The sequence below is a fragment of the Melozone crissalis genome, unplaced genomic scaffold (assembly GCF_028551555.1).
Source record: "Melozone crissalis strain CALT ecotype California unplaced genomic scaffold, PUWL_Pcris_2 ptg000036l_1, whole genome shotgun sequence".
Classification (NCBI taxonomy): Eukaryota; Metazoa; Chordata; class Aves; order Passeriformes; family Passerellidae; genus Melozone; species Melozone crissalis.
In genome coordinates, this window is record NW_026535814.1 from 3,186,928 (window position 1) to 3,205,427 (window position 18,500).

The following is an 18,500-nucleotide window of genomic DNA, read 5'->3' on the forward strand; positions in this document are numbered from 1 at the left end:
ATAGCACTTTAGTTTGGTTTTTTTGTAAAGTAAATATTATATATACTCTTCATGTTAATGTTCATGTATGTGAAATATAAGAAGGCTATTTATGGTCCATGTCACATGTCACAAGGTTGTGAACAAACTGCATTTGTGAAAAGGGATTGCTACTACTTTGTGGTCATGGCAATAGTTGTTTTTCAAGTGTTTCTGAAAAAAACAGAGGCCAGTGTTAGCCCATTTTCAGCTCATCAAACCCAATGGCGATTAAGCTTCTGGCAGTGGTTCCTTAAACTAAGCAACACTATCTGTCACTAAAAAGACTAGGATGTATTGCAGCATCAATTATTAATGGGAAGTAACTTTCATCTGCAGACGGCAAGTTGCAGCACCATGAACAGGAGACAACACCATGGAAATCTGCAGATCTTTCTTAAGCATCTTGTTCTGCTGCAAAAATTTCTCCACATCTGGTTGTGGGGTTCTACCACAAATGCTCTGATGTAATGTTCTGAGAGCAAGAGAGAACTATGTGGGTCAGTGAGTAGCTTTTTCTTTCTGGGCACATCTTTGGATTGGCAGGAAGAAAGCTGTTGGGTAATACATAAAGGCACTTGATGGCGCAGCATGAAATCTGTTCCTATGCTGAATATAATCATAAATCTACAGCAGAAAAGTAATAGTGTTCTTCCCAAACAATTTTATTTTAACTTCTTCGGTATGCCAGGAAAATGACAGATGATCAACTGACTACCAAAACGCCATTTTATTATCTCTGATAGTTGCAATGAAAGGAAATAGTATTATTACCAATAATTGCCTGTACTAGATGTCCAGAAATATAACCCTCATCAATTACTTTTTTGTTAAATTTCTGGTCCATTCCAATTAAAGTTTCTTTTAATTTTTGTGAAATCATATTCCGCTACCCATCATGACAGATCAAATGTGTTAATAGTGTCTTCACATTAAAAGTTTTTTTCAAGGGGTTACCAGCATGCATTCTCTTTATTTTTTTTTCACTAAACATTTGCATGTCTTCTTTAGAACATGCTAGCCTGAAAATCTCCATTATTAAATGTATTAAAACATAGAGGGAAATTATCTATTTCAAAATTACTGGTTAATTATTATATATTTATGATTTTAAAATTTGAGTATAAATAGTCAGATGCTTTTGTGTACTTTGAAGCACTCATCTTTACATAAATTTTGAAATAATTTAAAATTATTCTGTTCATTTTATAATCAACACACATGTTTTTAACTAGCCTTTAAACTCACCTGTTGCAAGTTAGTTTCAGACAATGCACTAGTTTAAAGTACTTACATAAGCCGGTCAAACATAGTAAACAACCGCAAAAGCTCTAATAGCATCAGATTAAATATTTTAGGTGATTTTTAGTCAGTGCTTGCATATATAAACATTTGGAGAAGTGATTGCAAAGAGATAGTGATGACACCACTGTCTTAGTCAGTGATTTCTTCTCTGCTGTTAGACATATTAGACATTAAATGATCCCATCACCATTAATCTGAATATTTGGTTTAATACAGCTCTCTTACAAATGAATTTTGAAGATATTCCCTTAAACTAGATATACCTCTGTGTCTTAAGCTCATAACAAATATTAAATATAACTTAACAGTATAGAATATCAGACAACGGTTGTAATAAACTTAGTTAATCTGGTGAAAAACTTTAATTGGTGCATAAGTTCATAAAATACGAAAATTGTCTATCTGCATGTCGTCAAATCCTCATTTCTCCAATTCACAGAAATTTCCTTTCAATGTAGTATTGTCTGAGTGAGATAAGTAGGTGACTTGATAAACACAGCATTCAAAAAATTCTCTTTTCCTGCTGTTACTAAGACACTTACTATTCAATATTGGGCTGCATATGAAATTGACTTCTTCAGACCGAGATAATGTCTATAAGCTATAGTGTTTGGTTTTTCTTGTTTGTAAAGAAAGAGGACTCTTTGTATCTCAACTACCAGGTCAAATGTTCAAATTAGGAGAAGTAATAATTATTTTATTCTGAAAATTTTGAAGGTTCTGAAGAAGTTTTTTTCAAGAAGTACCCACTCCATTGACGAGTCTCTGAGATGAGAGGTGTGAGTTGATAACATATCAAAAGAGCTGCTAAGTAGAAGGCCTAAGGATGAGTTTCTGACAGAAAAAAAACTAAATTTGAGCACCAGCATCTATCACCATCCATTACAGTTATTTCAGAGAATGAGTAATATTTCATTGAGAAAGTTCATCACAGAAAGAAATCAATCATTTCTATTATGACTATAAGTTTGATTATTATTTAAAAACTGGTCTTTTGTCTTATGGGCTGTTTTATTTTTAGCATATAAAGTCCACCGTTGGTTATTTAGCTTCAGCTTCTCTGTAACAGCAAGTCTGCAGACTGCAGGTGGATTGCAAAGGGATTTTGGCAGTGTATTCAACCTGTTGAGAAAAATCCATTTTTCCTGCTATTACTTTCCATTGTCAGCCTCGTGCCAGTGTTCATGGTGGCTGTCAAAAAAAAAAAAAAAACAAGCAGGGAAGAGAGTGATGAAGTATAGATTTGCAATTAAACCAGCATTTTGTTACAGAAATAATCGTGGAAAAGAAAGTGGTTTATTAATACCTTGATATCACCTGCCATCTGAAGAAGCTCAGACCACATTGGAGATGTAAGATTTGGACACAAATTTCTGCTATGTGATCCCAAACTTCAAGGCTAATCAGTCAAAGATATGAATGTAGTTTTAGCCAGCATTTCACACTCATTTGACACATAAGATCTACACAAAGTGCAGAACAATAGAGAATTAGTCCCACTGAGCTTAATAAAAACCTAGAGAGGGGGGAAAAGTCATAGTTCATTTGTGGAGCTCTAAGGTAAGTATGTTTTTCATAACTTAAAGATGTTCTGGGAGGTGCCAGTATAAAACAAAGTTCCAATGCAGCCAAAAGGAAAATAGAAAACAAAAATAAAAACATATGGAGACCTTTAGAAGCAAGTTTAAATTTGCCTTCTACTAATCCCCAATACACACTCCCTGTTTTTCCTGGATCTCATGAGCAAAGGACAGTTCTGGGTTTCCTCTCCAGATTAAGACTTTAGCTGTTTATTTCCATCCAGCTCTTCTTCCAAAACTGCTGCATAATCCCTCTTTCTTTAACACCTGCTACATAATATTTCACACTTGTTCAGTCTCATTTGAGCTACAGGAGGGAAAAGAACAGCATCATCAAAAGTTGTGCCCAACACTGCAAATGTCTCTATGAAAGCAAGCCATCCCCTCTGCCCTTGTGCTACATGACTGAGGGTGCCAATTTTCATGGACACCATCCAAGCAAGAGCAGCAGCAGCAGTACAGGAGATGACACCTCAAATTCAGCATGAATGAGAGGGCTTGTGGGATTCCTCTGTCCAGCATTTATTTTATGATTTTCATGATACGTGATATTTTGAAGAAGGAATGCTGCTGCTGTTGCACACAAGTAACCTGTTGCAGTGGGTGAGAAGGAGGCTTTTCCAAGCCCCACACAATGAAATGCATTAAAAATGTACACTCTGCTGTCACATATTTCTGTTTTCAGGTGACTTATTGCCATGTAGCCACCACAAAATCTATTACATATGTCTGAAGTCATTTAATGCCATGCAGAATTCATTAAAGATATGTTGGCAAAGGTTATCTTGTCCTCCCAGATTCAGGTTAGTTCATGTAGACCACAAATCTCAGCCTAGTTCCTTTATTGTCCTACTCTTTGGCAAGAGTGGAAGAGCCTGGAAACTGTTTTATTCCACCTTATTAACAGCCTCTTCAAGTGTGTGAACAAACTTGGGGGTAGCTTTGTGTCTGTCCATGCAGGGGCAAAGCCATATGTTCCAAAAAGGTTCTCATTCAAAATATTGTTCAACAAAAAAGAAAGGGACATTACTGATGCTGGATAAATTGTCTGAGACCATCCTCTATGGCCTGAGGAGAGGGAGGACAAGTATTTCAGTTGAAAGGGACCTACAACACTTATCTAGTCCACTTGTCTCACCACTTCAGGTTTGATTGAAGTTATTTACCTAAATAGCAAGTTAAATCATGCTATTCAGCACATAACCTAAATGCCTCTAAAACAGTGACAGATTTGGGCCATCCCTCTATTCCCAATGTTTGGCCACCCTTTCAATAAAAAAATGCTTCCTGATAGCAAGCTCCAGCTTTCCCTGAAAAAGGTTTGAACCATTCCCACAGATTGTGCTGGATCCCCTCCCTCTCCGTTTCCCTTTCTCAGAAAGTTGTAGACAGGAATGAGTTCACCCCTCAGCCCCCTTTTCTCCAAACTGAATAAACCCAGAGTGCTCAGCTGCTCTTCAAAGACATGCCTTCCAGTCTTTTCAGTAGTTTTGTGACCAGCTTGTGGTATTCTGCCTAAAGAGCAGGGTGCAAGTTGCAATGCACAAGATCTATCTCAGACTAGTAGAACTACCCAAGCTGTAGATGAAGGACTGTACTGGAGCTTGACTTCTCCTGTTGGCAGCCCTATTTCTGTTTGGGTGGCTCCTAAAAAATTAAAGTCAATTTTCAGTACCTCAACACAGTTGCTCCAAAGGTCAAGGATAAAGAGGCAATGTTGTGTATGATACCCAAATTCTAATAATAAATTATAAAATAAAATAAGCTGACCACTTTCACTCTCCAAAACTGAGACAATTGCTCACAATAGATCCACCATAATAAGGCATAATTTTCCCAAAGTTAATCCAAGAGCCGTACTACTTCCTGTTGTTGGTGCTAACTTGTAAAATGACACATCATGGAAAAGAGACAGGTCGTGCAGCTGCCTGGTGCTCCCCATGCAGGTGGGCACCGAGTCCATCCAGGTCATTGTTGTTTATACAAGTCGTTGATGAGGAATGAGTCCACCACAGCTACAGAGTATCCCTACATATCCTAAAGACGGTGTCACATTCTCTGCTTAGAAGCTAAAAGACAGAGAGGTGGACATGGGAGTTATTTTGGGATGCATGGATAAGCACTTTAATAAAATATACTGATTTGGGGAAATTAAATTCTGTTATTATTCCAGTTTTCCTGGGAAATGGCTGTTTCTACGTTAACTATTCCTAGATATTGAACCAACCTGTATGCCACTGATAAGAAATGTGAGTAGCACTATATTTTCTATCCACTCTCTTATGGAGCAATACCAACACATATACCATTATACTTCTTCTACAATGGAGGTAAGATCTTTTAAAATGGAGGTAAGATCTTTCAGTACATCCACCACCCTCTGGAAATGCTATTCACACAATACAAAAATTTCAAGCAATGTGCATAGCAGAGGCAGGGGGGAAAATCTGGTTTTCTTTTTTTTTTTCCTACCTTGGTGTTTATTATATGTGACATTGCCATCAGTGCAGTGCAGTAAAAATGAAATGGTAGCCAATGCGCATAGACACTATGGAAATTTCAAAGGATGAAAGCAACAACAAAAATTATACTTTCCCTTTCCTTTCCTATGTACTCTGCACTAACATAAGGATATGTGACTTAGCTATCCATGCACTGCAATAAAAATAAAATTGGTAGCCAATGTGCCCAGACAGAACCTTCAAATAAAAAAATTAAATTATACTCCTTTTCATCATGTAAAGAATACATGGTGTGAGGCACAAATTTCACTTCACTGCCACATGATAAATTATGGGATGATAACCTGTATTTCTTTCTCATCATGAGGAAGAAAGAAAAGTAGTTTAGGACATTTTTTTTAATTTGTTTTCATTTTATAATCACTAAAATATGTTCTAAAACATTTTCTTATATTAAGCTCATTTGTGTTTGTATATTTCCTAAATGAATGGGGTTTTGGTAAAATATTTGTATCTAAAATTACTCATATAAATAAAAATACACAAATATCTTATGGGATAATAGGGAAACATATCTGCATGCAACATTTTCATCATTAGATATGTTCATGTTGGCACATTTTCATTACTTCACTGCAAAATACTATGTGCTGATTTGAAACCATTTTAAAGATTTGTTGACAACCCAAAAGCTTTAGTTGTGCTTGTAGAATTGTTTAATAAATTAGTAGGTAATATTGCTGTAGCGTGAGGCGATATGACCTGAAAGAATGTGCTCACAGTGGGAGCAAAGCCAGCAGCTCTTCATCTATGATCAGTGAACTGCTGATGGTTCATAGGTCCCTTGTTCAAATTGAGGGGACGGCCATCTGACTGTCCTTGTTTAGAGCTAATAAACATCATTGCAAATAATTAGGCATGTATTAGGTGCCTTAGCATTATTTTTTGACCATGCCATTTTCATTGCTTAACACAAAGATTGATTTCTTCAAAAATAGTTAGCAGAAGACAGTTGTCCAAAAGACAGTGGTTTTTGAAAAAATCTGGGCTGTGTTTCAAAACAATAGCAAACAAAAAACATCAGTCTAGAAGACTGAGCAAGGAGCTCTAGCAGTTTGATGGGTGGGGGCTCCATCTTTGGGTGCTACTAACCAGTTGCTATCATGGTTTAACCTGAGCACAGCTGTCGTGACTCAAAGTCCTCCTTGGAATAGGAGGAAGCGCCAGGCAAGGCAAGCTGCAGGCACCAAGGACTCCTGAGGAAGTGATCTTCACACTGGTCAGAACAAATCATCTTTTCTACGCTGTGTGTGTATAAGGCTTTATTCACTGTGGTTGTAAGGACAGAATGAATCCTCCAAAGTCGTGTTTTCATCCGTGGTTGTAGGATTGTGTTCCTATACCCTCTATGGTCCTGCTCTGAAGGACAAATACATAATTGAGAAATTCTCACTTCTAAAATATTTCTTAAATCCAACAAGAAAAGAGTTCAATCAGAAAGTTACTCCCTTTTCTGGGAGTAACTCCCAGTTCTGCCATAGGTGTGTGGATGAAATTGGAAATTGATTGGAAATCAGAGCTACGGTAATTTAAATAATCTGTTAAAAAGATATTACATTTCTGTAATGCTGGTAATTTTTAAATGGCTCTTTGTTTGATTCATGAACAATACATGAACAGTACATGATTCAAATGAGTAACTTTTATTAAGAATTTATCCCAATAAAAATGTCAAACTGGGTGAAATCCATTGTATACTGCAGCATTTTCATATATATTTTTAATAGCATACTTTAGGGTTCAACTTCTTACAGAACAAAGTTGACAGAGAGGTTGGGGCTGCCACAGAAGATCAAGGAGCCAACAAAAGCAGAAAGATATTATATAGATAATTGCAAAGATCTTGATGCAGTTCAAGTGCTTTTGAAGTTCTGTAATGATTTCTTGCTATCAGAAACTGACAGGTTTAATTGAAGTCAAAGCTTGCTACTAAGTCATGAGATCCATAGGGGTGTAAATATTAGGGCTGCTGCTAAGCAATGAGTCACCTTAGTATTAATTGGGAAAAAAAAAGAATACTTTGCACTGCTTTGACAGTATGGCACATAGTAAGCTATGCTGAGAGGTGCTTTGGTATCTTTGCAGGGAGGATCTTCTGCTTTTAATTCCTTTTCTAACTGAGGGTTTGGTACCTTATTTTCCCTTCATAAAGCTGTTTCTCCATTGTCCCTGCCATTATGTATGAGCTACATCAATAATTAACCATGTGGCTGGAATACTGCAAAGATTAAAAATTTCACCATAATCTGGGAATTTCTTATCATTTCAACTATTTAAATATTTTTACAGCTTGAAGTTCAGTATAACAGAGCAATAAAGACAGTCACCTACAATTTTACAACCCTTGTGGTGAACATAACCACACTTCCTATGCACAGCCACTGTAGGAGTGATTTTAAAAGAAAAGTTATTGCTAATTGCCATTTTGAAGTAAATAATATATTGAGCAAGATGATCAAAATGCAAAACACTGTTTCTGCTATGTCATAAAAGAAGTTGAAATACGCAATTCAGTGCCAAAGTGACTTAGTTTAGCTGAATGGGTTCTAAATTACAGTAAGCATTTAAATTGATAAGCACAGATATAATATGGACTGCAATGGGATTAATGAATAAATATTGGGGTCTTACGTTACCAATCACATTTACAGTCACAGTTAAAAGTAGAGCCACAGTTATTAGTTATACTCAGGGTACACTTTACACAGGAGACTAGGCAGTGAAGTAACATCTCTACGCAGCCCCTTGCTTGAGCTGAAGAACTCCTGGGGCACAATATTTTGATTTTGCAGATCATTTAGTTAAAGTTCATCCAATTTTCAAGGTTTTATAGAAACTTTAACACAGATTTTAACACATGGCACTCCTACAGCTCTACACCCACCCCTACTAGAGAATTTCCCTGGAGGGAAAATTGGTATGGATAGGATCCTAGGTAAAGTGTACTTCTAGGACACATTAAATTTTAAGTTACACTTGATTTTGGGGAATGATTCTTCTTTTATGGTTGAGTTAGTCAGGTTCCTAATACATTCAACAAACCGTCACGATACATGAAATATCTTACCAGATAATCCTCTTTAGAATCCACAGTTCAGTTATTAAGTATTCCTTTCACTAATCTCTGTAATCCAATGTTGACAGAGGTCAGTAAAACAGTGGCTAAATCCTGTATGATTAGACTAAGTCTAGGTTTTGCAATTATTCCTTTTATGATTTGTTATATTTTTCTCAGCTGTTCTTATTCCTGAAAGGACATTACAGATGTCGCACATGGAGGTTCCCAGAAACCATGGAGAAGGTCTTTACAGCAGTACATCAGCCAAGAGGTGGAGACCCATCAGAAAGCTACAGATATATTCAGAGATTATGTGAAAGTCAAGACAGAGACTATATACTATTTGATAACTGAGATGACATTAGCACACTGATGTTCAAAGCCCCTGGATTAGCAATCTCTGTTAAATCTTCACACGCAGTGAAAGTTAACAATATGGTATTGTCCAAAAAAAAAATCTAGTCTCTTTTCTCCTTTTGATTATAGTTCATTTAAGGGAAGAACTGCATGCTGCATGCTTTGAAAATGCTTTATGTGTCTTTGGCTCACAGAACACACAACACACTTGAGCAGGCCCATTTATTTAAGCAGACATATTAAATAATTTAAATGTGAGCATCTATGTCATAAATTTTGTAGTCTCTTTAATGTAGATAAATCTGTGTATTTAAAATAGTCTTTCTTCAAAGCTACCTTTTTCTTTTTCTTTTTTTTCAAACAGTCATAAAGGAAATTCTGATGTCTGTGGCATGAACAATGCCAGCTCCATCATTTTAATGTTATCCATATGGGCTTCTAATAATAGATAAGAGTTTTTAGAGATTTGTATTGTATTTCTTTGAGATATGTAAATTCTTGATAAGGAAAGGCTGATTTCATTGGCCCCACAGTTAAAGGAAAGCAGACCCTAATTAAAAGAACTCTGTTCTGAATTAACTAGTTTGACATGTGCTAATTGACAGTTCCTGTGAAATGGTTTTAATTAAAGTCAATATGTCTTTTTCAATTAAAAGGAAATTAAGAATATACTAATATGCATTAACAACTTAATCTTCCTTCAATATCCCATATATCAGCTGGGTTTTTTTTTTCCTAATGTTATTGGAGAACCATCTGACATACATCTTCTACAGTTTCATTATGGTATCTCATTATTACTCAACAAGAACACAGGCACTGGTGGAAATCCTCTACAGCAAGAAGAGAACTTGCCTATACTCCAAGCATGCAGCTCCTTATCATGTGCTTGATGAGAGGTTGTCATGGTTTAGGAATTGTACTCCCTAATTCATCGCTCTCACCAAGACTCTCCTAAACCATATGTCATCAGCTCACTCCTGCTCCAGCAAGATGGAGTTGGAGGCACAAGAGGTGAAGATCACTGGTTGAGATAAGAACAGTTTATTGCAAACAGCAATGAGATAAGAAAAAGGGCAGTAAAAACAAAAATATTGGGGAAAAAAGCATGTAAAAAAGAGAGGGTGATTCACTCGCAAGAATTCTCACCAAGGACTCCAAGGAAATGAACAATGGCAGACAATGCTACCACTTCTTTTCAATCAGAAACTGTGCCCTTCTTGGAAGTCAGAGAGTCATTTCCCCCTGGCCCCAGCAACTCTGTGAGGTGGTAGAGAATAACCTCCAGGTCCTAGCCAAAACTGGGACAAAGGTAATACTTCCATCTTTCCCACACAGAAGGAAAAAAGACTGCTTATGACAAGATGTCTCCTTTTTTATTGCACACTGGGGTAAGTATTAGTAATTAGTCAACTAATTCTAAATTTTAATAGAAGTCCAATGAGTAATGCTGCACTGCTACGCTTTCTTTCGTTATTTGGCCCAAGGAAGGGCAGGATTTTCACTTTTGAGTGACATCCCTCATGCTCTGTTTCAGAAGTGAATGCGGAGCAGAGTTCTGTGATTGGAATGGTTTTAATTGTATATACAAGAAGAAAATAAAAAACATGCTTCCTTGGTAGAGCAATGCTGAAAACAACACCATTGTTTTTGCTGGAAACATGATGTGGCTGTTTATAGCCGCAAAATTAAAGATTCAGATGCTGACTTCTTGCTACCAAGTCCAAGGCTTTACTGCTACTGACTTTACTAACTAAGAAAGCATCACAAAAATTAGCAACCCCTATGTCAATAAGAATGCTATCTTCAATATGCTCACATATGGAGAGCTCTGCAGAAGATTATAATCTTTGCATGTGAACTTTGCTCTTGATTTTTCATTTTGCTTTTTTCTTATTTGGTAAATAATAATGAAAACTCAGCTGATACAGTTTGGGGGGGATAGAGTCATGAGGAGAAACAACAGAGTAATTGACTTAAAAGGTGATATATAGTGTTAAAATCTGGTTATTACAAACAAGACCATATGCCAAAGTCAAGAGAATGGATTTTTATTTAACAATAAATGTGAGGCAGAAATAGAAAAAAAGTGGGAAAAGGAAACTAGAAAGGTATAGAGTTGCCACCTGTTGGATGCTGAAAGGAGATTTTGTTGTTGCCATTTTGATGTCTGTTGGTCAAAATGATGGTCACTGGCTTGATCTGTTAGGAGTGGGGAGAGCCCACAAAACATCAGAATCTACTGTGTTTGTATTCACTTATGGTCAGGTGAGAATGCCCAGGCACCTCCTCAGGGGTGGGAAGTTTCACACTGAATGATGCAATGATGTGGATTATGGAACACTTCAAGAGCCTTTGATTGTTTAAGATATTACAGATGCCTCTCCTGTCAGCACAGTTGAGTCAGTTATGGTCCATCAAAAGGCATGAATACCTTCAGGTTAGTTTGAACTTCCTGCACTCTCCTGGAGAGGAGTTTTCACACCTGACCCATTATGTAAGGGAGGACATTGACATAATAAAAATCACTATACCCCCTCACAGGATTTGCCTCCTATCAGCCTCTTCTTTTACCTTGTTCAAGACCCAGCAGCTGCTTCCAGTGATGGGTGCACACCCATATGAAGAGAATATGTCATCTAACCTGACTTTTACCAAAACTTGACTGTGCTCCAGCAGTTTATAACAATTTTTATGTGACTTTTATATTACAACAAAAACACAAATATTAAAATTAAGCATTTACTCTAACCTGTGACATTAAGTGACAATGGACAGATTTTTATAGCTCCAGAAACTGCACTAGAGAGTGCAGTTAACCTCCAGAAATGTTGGATGAAATGCTCTGGGAAGCCTTGGGTGTTGCAGTGAGGTGTTTCCACTTTTGTTTGAAGCTGTTGTCTTTCTTGGTATTTGTTGAAATTTATAGTCATTTAAAGAAGCAGCTAATATCCAAAATATTTCATGCTACTGAAATAAAAAAGACACATTGCATACTACTGTATGGTTTTGATTAACAAAAAGAATGCAGCCAGATTTTCAGGACTGTGTCACCAGATTTTATCCAGACAGCTATCTAATTTTTTTCCTACGCAAATGTCAATAAAAGGCTTAAAACTTTGTCCCAAACCATCTGCTACACATCGCACAATGCCTTATCTCAAGGCTAAAAACAAAATTTTTGAACAATGTTCTTAAAGGCAAATAAATGGCTTACACAAAATTTTAGATTTGGATCAAGCATCTTGATTCTCAGGCTAGATCAAGGTTTTTGGATGGTCATTATGATACCAAGAAGTTCCCTATCCAGCTCCTCTCATTTTTTGCTGCTGGTGGGTCCCTGCAACTCTACACGAACATTTTAAAGGCAAAAATAATTCAGAAAATCTGTAATAAAGACAAGGACTAGCTAAGATAGAGTCCTGGGAAAATGGCTGTTTGGTTTTACCAAAATGAGTTAAATACTTAACTCCCCTTGAGAACCCACCATAAAGGACCTGAAGTGTTATTTCAATATAGTAACTCTGTTTGACAAAAACAAGCGCAGAGATAATCAGGTCCTAGAGAGTCATTTCCTAAGGAAAATAGTCATGCATTTAGAAGAGAAATTTAAATAATATCTTTATTTTTTTTTCCATTATTTTAAATCCAGAAACTCCTCACAACAGCAAAGTGGACTGTGGACTGGCCTCTTAGATCTTTGTGTTCATTGTAGCATTTTAATATCTCATTATCTAAGGTGTGGAAACATTTATGTGTGTATCTAGGACTACATAAGATTCACAGATACCACTTTTCTCAGCATCAGGTTTTTTAACCATTGCCTCAGTATGGTGCTAGTACAAATGCACCACTGAAATGGTGAAATGTGAAATGTGTCTCTAAATTAGCAAACACAGAGATCTCAGGAAGAGAGCAGAAAATCTGGCTACTTCTATTCATTAAAATTCCATGGTACTTTGCACAAGTGGAATGCTAATCTCAGATCCTAAACCAGTCCCACAAACCTTTCAAATGTTCTTAAAATAGGGTAAGGTTTGGTTTACAGTCCTAGATGGCTGCAGAGCCGCAGTATTCTGCCTGTCCAAAATTATAGTTCTTTTTCCACTGGCTGCACTATTCTTTCTTCTCTCACCCCCTTCCATTGAAGCTTTGCTTTAAACTGCTGGGAACTTCTTTCACATGTTCCCTATTGTGGCTGCATTTCATGAACAAGTGAGAGGATGTGGATGACAGCCTGCAAAGCACCAATAAAATATTTTTCCTCTCACTCCCCTTACTAAGCTTGTTTCAGTATTTCAACTGCTTGGTCTACCAGTGGTTAGAAAAGAGAAAAGAGGGAGGTGCATAATGTAAAAAACAGTTGACTTGAATCTGAAAGCACTTATGAATAAGTTCCACTTGACTCATAAAAGTAGTCATTTTGATTTGAAAAAGCCGCTCTTTGCCAGGACACGTAAGTGTAATGCAATTCCGGACATGTAAGAATATTCTTCTCACAGTGCAAACATCTGCAGCAAGGTGGATGTACTCCTTACTCATGCAAGTACTCTCAAAGTTGGACAGGTTGGAAGACAAATTCTTTGTACAAGTAAAGACTGTGCTTTATATAAATACTTTATGATTATTATTACTATATAAGCAGTATCAGTACTCTCAGAGGGAGAAAAATCACTTGTCGATTACCTTCCTGTGGATGAAGGTCTAGATGGTTTTCAGTAGTCGACAGCCCTGAAAATCAAAAGACCAGTAAAAATCAGAAGTAAACCAATTTCCAGTTCCTATGAATCTTCCAGAATGCAGCTATGTTTGTATAAATAATTAGTGAAGAAGTCTTTCTGTTTATATCTAGCCGAGCTAGACAGAGCTGTTTGTGTGGGGAATAAACCACTGTGTTCTTGATGCAAGCCAAGCACATCCCATGAATTTTACAGTTCAAGAAAAAAATTCAGTTGGCAAGAGGTTTGCTTGAGAAATTAGCATGTGGGACATGGGGTGCTGTGGTCAATGTAAAAACCTCTGGTTTGCAAGTTTTTTCTCCTCAAGCATCTCACCTTCTTATCATTTTCCTAGCTGTGAATACTGTGTGGGTTATACATCTTCTTAATGCTTGCATTATGGAACATGTTTGATTTTGATGTTAAAACAGCAAATATCTTCAACATGGATTTCCTCATGAGCTGAAAAACAGTCACGTGGGTTGTTTTTAACAAATTACTTATTGGCTTTGCTATTGAGAATGCTTGGTCTGAGGCACTCATCATTTGCATATCATGCCCCACATCATTTCTGCTATTGTTAATTGAATATTTACATTTCAGTGTTCCTGATCCTGGCAATTATTTGTTTTGCATATTTTTGGTACTCAGTTGCATTAATTTTTCTGGCAATATTATTGTTGCTGTTGTTGTTGTTGTTATATTACTATTAACATAATTATTTTGTTAAAGACATCTGCTTGTCTGGCTGCAAAAACAAGTCCACCTTTGTGTGTTTCATAGAGACAGGTAGATTAGTACAGAAAATAACTATGGTTAAAGAGGAGCACCAGTTTCCATTTTAAGCTCCTATATTTAAGTATTTAAATTTCTCTCATCTTTGCTTTCATGCCTTTACATTTTGGGCAAAGCCTTTTGGTCTTTACCTATGCTTCAAAAGTGTTTCTTAAGTGAAAGCTTGTAATTAACTAGAAATATATCCTTTTTAAAACATAACAGAAGTTTCAACAGAACCAGCTACTGTTGGTAGTTGAAATATGGCACGGAGCAACTTTCCAAGTATGTTTCCTTCAACTACAACAGAGAAAGCTAATTAGAGCTGTGCCTTGATCGAGATGTTGACAGCTGTATTCGGATCATTCTGAGTGCACAGACAGGGAATACTGTACTGAATATGCACAGATTAGACAGATGCTGAATGGGAGATGAGCAGAAGCAGTAAAAGATAAGAAGGGCTGTACTGGTTTTGATTAACCTCTGCAGCTCTCCTCTCCAGCAAGGAGAAATCCTACTGGGGTGCCCTTCAAGCCATTATGCAGCTCCTGGTAATTATCAAAATGGCAATCCAAAATCAGGTGATGGATTGGATTCACACTGTCTGAAATGAAATTTTATTCAACCTTTGCACCTTTGTGGGCAGCAATATGACTTTTCATGAGCTACGGAGATGCAGAAAGAATTCAATTCTTCATAGATCTGAGACATTCCAGTCCTACTCTAACATTGACAAGCAGCTGTAGATGTAGCCCACCCGTGTTATTTTACTAGTTAAGAGACTCTGAAGCCCAAAAGCAAAGTTTTTCTTCTGGGTCCTTCACCATTTTTTGTTTTACTCAGGGAAGATATATTTTAAAACTGAAACTATGGATGCATAGGAACTTCATGATATGAGCTTAACAGTTGGTAACCAACAAATCTTACAGTGGTGTTCATGCCATGAAAAAACAATGGTCAGATAAAGTAATTAAAGTCAATTCATATACAGTATGATAGGACATTTTTATTCATGTCAAGCCCAGTTTTTTCTACTGGTAATGCACACCTGGCTGCACACTGATACAACATGGTTCAAGTGGGTGCATCCATCTATCTGTATGCCATTCACTAAAGGAGTGAAATGTCTGATATATCAGTAAAAAGAAAACACATTGAAGTGCTGCAGAGATGTGAATATGCCCATCAGAGTCCAGTGAAAGTTTATGAAAAGTACCCTGTCGAGAGTACTCATATTTCTGATCACTATTAATATTGAAATAGATAGCAGTGAAAGCAGATGGGCACTATAAAGCTGTCTAAAATAGGCAGGTACCTCTGTTTCACTGTCACAGAAATATCACTTCTGTCTAGTGGTGTGTTAAACTTTTTGGGTGGCTGGTTGAACTTTCAATCTGTCTTAGGCTGGAAATGCAAGATGCGGCTGGGGCTGTGCATTCTATTGCCATGTGTTAGAGGTGGGGCAGTTATCTCCTGTTAATTGGACCACCTGTTAAAACCAGGTGGGGCAGGTTTCTTTATCTCTTCCACAACCCATCCTCCCTCAGGGGAGATATCTTCTGTCCATGGGCCATTGAGTGTCACTGCATGGCTGATAAAATTACATCAACCCATTGGGAGATGCTCTGCCCAGGGGGAGGAGTTAACCATTCCTACCTGGATAGAATCTGAGATTTGGAACACCACAAGCAGGCTTTTCCCTCTGGATTCCCAGAGGAGCAGCTTTCTTTTACACTGGATTCCCAGAAGAAGACCAGGCCCACCTACACCACCACTGGACCTTCAGAAGAAAACTACACCCTTCTACAGGATCACTGCTCCAACAGAACCACAGCTGTCACTCCAGGAGGACTGCAGCCACCATTTAATCAGACTGCTACCAACACCCTGATCCACAGGGTGTCAGGTCAGATTTTTGACTCTGTCAGTGTTGTTTTATATTTTTATTTTTCCTACAGTTTTATTTTTCCTAATAAATAACTGTTATTCCTACTCCCATGTCTTTGCCTGAAACCCCCCCTTAATTTCAAAATTATAATAATTTGGATGGAGGGGGTTTACATTTTCCATTTCGAGAGACATTCCTGCCTTCCTTAGCAGATACCTGTCCTTTCAAACCAAGACGCATACCCATGTTGCTCACAAGCTAATTGGAAATGTCAGTATAAAACACCAGGAAAAGAAATATGCAAAAATTCAGCAGGAGGAATGGGTGTCCTGGAAGGACCACCTTTTCGGCAGGCATTGCTATTTTTCTGCTTCAGACTTACAGAAGTGGCTACACTGCCATTCTCTAACATTTGTGTGATGTTTGTCATCTTAAAGATGTAAGAATACTTCAAGAATATTACACTTTTTGGAAAGTGCTTTTGGAAAGTGCATATCTCTGAAGTTAAAAGTTAATATAACCTCAAAAACATTAGAATAAATGCTGCAGTGAAGCTTTGTCATGTTCTTGTTTGGGTAGTTAACTTATGGCCTTGATCCATGAAATGTCTTCCCACACCAGAAAAACAGCCCACTGGCATAATATGACTGTCTTTGCACAGATCAGACTGCAAGATTAGAGACTTGATGTGGTTTTAAAACAAGGCCAGAATGTCTTATGTGAGGTCTTATGTGAGACCTTACTCAGCCCAGTTGTAACCCATGGGACTGCGGGGTTGAAAAAAAACCTAACAGATGAGAACGAAGAATTTCCAGTTTGATCTTTCACATTCTATATAATCTCTGTATTCACATGTTGAAAATGGGATGTAATTTTATATTTTATAGTTTGAATCATATAGAATCAGCATAATTTATGCAGGATCCCACATGCCTGTTAAGTAGCCAGAATGCTTTTCACAAGGAGAAAGCATATATAAAGACAGATCTATATATGTATGTGTATAACGAACAGACCAAATTTACTGACAATAACTTACTGGAGAGGAACTCTACCTTTGACATTTTATACCAGTTTGCAGGACTCTGGAGGACAACTTTTTGTCCTCTTGTGTCAATAATTAAGAGGGATTTTGAAATCAATTTAATTTCTTTTCCTCTTTTTAAGTAAACCCAGAATGGAAGTTTGCTGTGATGATGGGGAAGCATTAACCCAAGATTTCTAATAGGCCAAACTCAGCAATGTATCAAGGCACAGAAGCATGTAAACAAGTTATGTTTGTGACTGTACAGTGCAAGGAGTATGTGCAGGGACCCCTCCTTCTCTGCTGCAGTGAATCTAGAAGTCTGGAAATACCAAAGTCCATCTAGTATTTAATCTAACCAGGGATGGCAAAAAGGGCTTTTTCAAATATATAAATAACAAAAGGAAAACAAAGGATAACTATTAGTAAATGGAGGGCACTCTGGTAACAGAGGACACAGAGAAGGCAGAGTTATTGAATGTCTTCTTTGCTTCTGTCTTCACCAATAATATCAGCCCCCAGGGATCTCTAAGCCAGGAGACCAGAGTGTATGAATGTCAGAAGGAAGACCTTCCTTCACTGAAGGAGCACCTAAATAAATTTCACATCCACAAGTCCACAGGCCATGACGGGATGCATCCATGAGTGCTGAGACAGCTGGCAGACATCATAAATAGGCCTCTCATTATGATCTTTGAGAGGTCATGGAGATCAGGAGAGGTGCCTGAGGACTTGAAGTAAATAAACATCATTCCAGTCTTCAAAAGGAGCAAGAAAGGGGTCTACCATCCAGTCAGCGTCACCTCAATCCCTGGAAAGAAGATAGAGCGCTTTATTCTGGAGGCCATGTCTACCAACATGGAAGACATAAATATGATCAGGAGAAGTCAGCAAGGATTCACTAAAGGGAAATCATGCTTGACCAACCTGATTGCCTACTACAATGAAAAACTTACCCAGACAGATGAGGAGAGAGCAGTGGATATTGTCTGCCCTGACTTTTGTAAGGCTGTCTCTCATAGCATCTTTATTAGAAAACTCAAGTATAGGGTGGATGAATGGACACTTTGGCTGGGTTGAGAGCTGGCTGAGTCCAGATTCCAGAGTCAGATTCCTGAGTCAGATTCCAGAAGATTGTGATTGGTGGTACGGAGTTTAGTTGGAGGCCTGTCACTACAGGTGTGCCCCGGGGTTCTGTGCTGAGTTCAGCACTGTTTAACTTGTCAATGACTTGGATGAAAGGGAAATGCCTCCTC

The 18,500-nt window shown here is 37.6% G+C and overlaps 1 long non-coding RNA gene across 3 annotated transcripts in view; it reads right to left on the minus strand.

Moving 5' to 3' along the window:
• Nucleotides 1-424: 424 nt before the first annotated feature.
• LOC128941516 (uncharacterized) overlaps nt 425-18,500 on the minus strand; it is a 47,370-nt gene continuing 29,294 nt past the window's right edge. For 2 of the 3 annotated variants that reach the window (XR_008483565.1, XR_008483567.1), the window contains exons 4-6: nt 13,527-13,571; nt 2,630-2,786; nt 425-2,514 (exon numbers count right to left, since the gene is read on the minus strand). This is a non-coding gene — a long non-coding RNA (uncharacterized LOC128941516). The remainder of the gene's footprint in view (nt 2,515-2,629; nt 2,787-13,526; nt 13,572-18,500) is intronic. The other variant, XR_008483566.1, reaches the window with a different exon arrangement.